Source organism: Triticum aestivum, chromosome 6A (genome assembly GCF_018294505.1).
Source record: "Triticum aestivum cultivar Chinese Spring chromosome 6A, IWGSC CS RefSeq v2.1, whole genome shotgun sequence".
NCBI lineage: Eukaryota > Viridiplantae > Streptophyta > Magnoliopsida > Poales > Poaceae > Triticum > Triticum aestivum.
The window spans coordinates 410828455-410832109 of NC_057809.1; positions in this window are offsets into that span (position 1 = coordinate 410828455).

A 3655-nucleotide genomic window follows, 5' to 3' on the forward strand; every position below is an offset into this window, starting at 1 on the left:
ATATCTCAAAACAATCATCAAGCATCAAACTTTTCTTAGTATTCAACACACTCATAAGAAAGTTCTATTATTAATCTTGAATACCAAGCATATTAGGATTTTAAGCAAATTACCATGCTATTAAGACTCTCAAAATAATCTAAGTGAAGCATGAGAGAACAATAGTTTCTATAAAACAAATCCACCATCGTGCTCTAAAAGATATAAGTGAAGCACTAGAGCAAAATTATAAAGCTCAAAAGATATAAGTGAAGCACATAGAGTATTCTATAAAATTCAAAATCATGTAGGGCTCTCTCAAAAGGTGTGTACAGCAATGATGGTTGTGGTAAACTAATAAGCAAAGACTCATATCATGTGGTGAATAAAAATATAGCTCCAAGTAAAGTTACCGATGGAAGTAGACGAAAAAGGGGATGCCTTCCGGGGCATCCCCAAGATTTGGATTTTAGGTGTCCTTAGATTGTCATGGGGGTGCCATGGGAACCCCCAATATTAGGCTCTTGCCACTCCTTGTTCCATAATCCATCAAATCTTTACCCAAAACTTGAAAACTTCACAACACAAAACTTAAAGTAGAAAACTCGTGAGCTCCGTTAGCGAAAGAAAACAAAAGACCACTTCAAGGTACTGCAATGAACTCATTCTTTATTTATATTGGTGTTATAACTACTGTATTCCAACTTCTCTATGGATTATAAACTATTTTACTAGCCATAGATTCATCAAAATAAGCAAACAACACACGAAAAACAGAATCTATCAAAAACAGAACAGTCTGTAGTAATCTGTAGCTAGCGCAAGATCTGGAACCCCAAAAATTCTAAAATAAATTTATGGACGTGAGGAATTTATCTATTAATCATCTTCAAAAATAATTAACTAAATATCACTTTCCAAATAAAAATGACAGCAATTCTCGTGAGCGCTAAAGTTTCTGTTTTTTACAGCAAGTTCAACAAGACTTTCCCCAAGTCTTCCCAACGGTTCTACTTGGCAAAAACACTAATTAAACACAAAAAACACAACCAAAACAGAGGCTAAATAATTTATTTATTACTAAACAGGAGCAAAAATCAAGGAATAAAAATAAAATAGGGTTGCCTCCCAACAAGCGCTATCGTTTAACGCCCCTAGCTAGGCATAACAAGCAAGAATAGATCTAGGTATTGCCATCTTTGGTAGGCAATCCATAAGTGGCTCTCATGATAGATTCATATGGTAATTTTATTTTCTTTCTAGTAAAGTGTTCCATGCCATTTTTTAATGTAAATTGAAATCTAATATTCCCTTCCTTCATATTAATAATTGCACCAACTGTTCTAAGGAAAGGTCTACCAAGAATAATAGGGAAAGAAGGATTACAATCTATATCAAGAATGATAAAATCTACGGGAACATAATTTGTATTAGCAACAATAAGAACATCATTAATTCTTCCCATAGGTTTCTTAATAGTGGAATCCACAAGATGCAAGTTTAGAGAGCAATCATCAAAATCACGGAAATCTAGTAAATCACACAAAGTTTTGGGAATAGTAGAGACACTAGCACCCAAATCACACAAAGCATAAAACTCATAATTTTTAATTTTAATATTTATAGTTGGTTCCCACTCATCATAAAGTTTTCTAGGTATAGAAACTTCCAATTCAAGTTTTTCTTCATAAGATTGCATCAAGGCATCAACGATATGTTTAGTAAACGCTTTATTTTGACTATAAGCGTGAGGAGATTTTAGCACGGATTACAACAAGGAAATACAATCAATCAAAGAGAAATTTTCATAGTTAAATTCCTTGAAATCCATAATAGTGGGTTTAGCAACATCTAGAGTTTTAATTTCTTCAATCCCACTTTTATCAAATTTTGCATCAAAATCAACAAATTCTGAATTCTCCTTCTAGGTAAAGGTGGGTCATATTCAGTCCCATCATTATCAAGATTCATATTGCAAAACAAAGATTTAATAGGGGACACATCAATAACTTTTAGATCTTCATCATTATCTTCATACGAACTAGAAGAACATGCTTTTATAAAGGCATCTTTCTTAGCACGCATCCTAGCGGTTCTTTCTTTGCATTCGTCAATGGAAATTCTCATGGCTTTGAGAGACTCATTGATATCATGCTTTGGTGGAATAGATCTAAGTTTCAAAGAATCAACATCAAGAGCAATTCTATCAACGTTCCTAGCCAAATCATCAATCTTAAGAAATTTTTCTTCAATCATAGCATTAAAATTCTTTTGCGAAGAAATAAATTCTTTAATATTAGATTCAAAATCAGAGGGCATCTTATTATAATTTCCATAAGAATTGTTGTAGGAATTACCATAATTATTAGAGGGATTACTAGGATAAGGCCTAGGATTGAAATTTTCTCTATACGCAGACTCCCCGACAATGGCGCCAGAAATTATTCTTGCTACCTCTTGAGCACTGCGTTGGATTTCCCCGAAAAAGAAGGGATGATGCAGCAAAGTAGCTGATGGGGTTATGTACCTAGGGTAGGGTCACGGACCTGTCCCAAGTAACTTACCCTAGGACATCCCTAGAAGAGGTCGCCTTCCAGTCGACCAACGAGGACTCACTCGACCAACGAGGACACACTCGACTGGCCTGAAGGACTCGACCACGAAGACTCACTCGACCACCAGGAGGTCAAGAGGCACTCTGCACCGCAACGGTCTGTAATTAAGTAGACTTTATGATAGTAAAGGCACTTTATGTGGGGCGTTACCAGTAACGCCCCAGACTTAACTCACCTTAAACCTTCTCCTACGTGGGCTGGCTGGGGTCCTGGCGCACTCTATATAAGCCACCCCCCTCCACAGGCAGAAGGGTTGGGCACCTTGTAATCCATACATTCATAATCCACTCGACCGCCTTTGGGCTCCGAGACGTAGGGCTGTTACTTCTTCCGAGAAGGGCCTGAACTCGTACATCCTTTGTGCTTACAACCTCTCCATAGCTAGGACCTTGCCTCTCTATACCTACCCCCACACTCTACTGTCAGGCTTAGAACCACGACAGTTGGCGCCCACCTTGGGGCAGGTGTTTTAGCGATTTTGTGGAGAAGTTGCGATTCTTCCGAGTATTTTCATCATGGTGTCTGCTGGAGTTTTGATCGAGGGTCAAGAGATCCGTCTCGGCACTCTCACCTTCATCGCCGACGACTCCGCATGGCTCCAAGAAGCTCCACTCGACGTAGATGCGCTCCCCGTCCGCGGTGCGACGCATTTTCGCGCATGTGTCCGCGGCGTTCTGCTACGGCAACCATCAACCCAGTATCGGTCGGCTCCTCCGTCTTCCACCCTCCCAGTCTCCCGCCAGCGCAAGCGCTCAGGCCGGTCGAGGCTTCAGCGATGGGTGAGTCACGCGGTGGCTCGTCAGTCGACCACTACACAAGTTGCGGCAATCGAGCCCAACGAATCTCTCTACGGCTTGTTCGATCAGTCGACTGGCTCCGGAGAGACTGCATCCGAGTGCGGAAGCAGTGATCCAGCGGCGGAAATCTTGATGGTCGACGGGCCCCACAGCCCTCCTGGCTTCGCCCGCGGTGGTGGAGCAGGTGACGGCAGCGACCCTGCTCGAGGCTACGAAGAGTACCAGCCCGAGCCACTCGATTCTCTGCAAAGAGAAGAGCTTCGC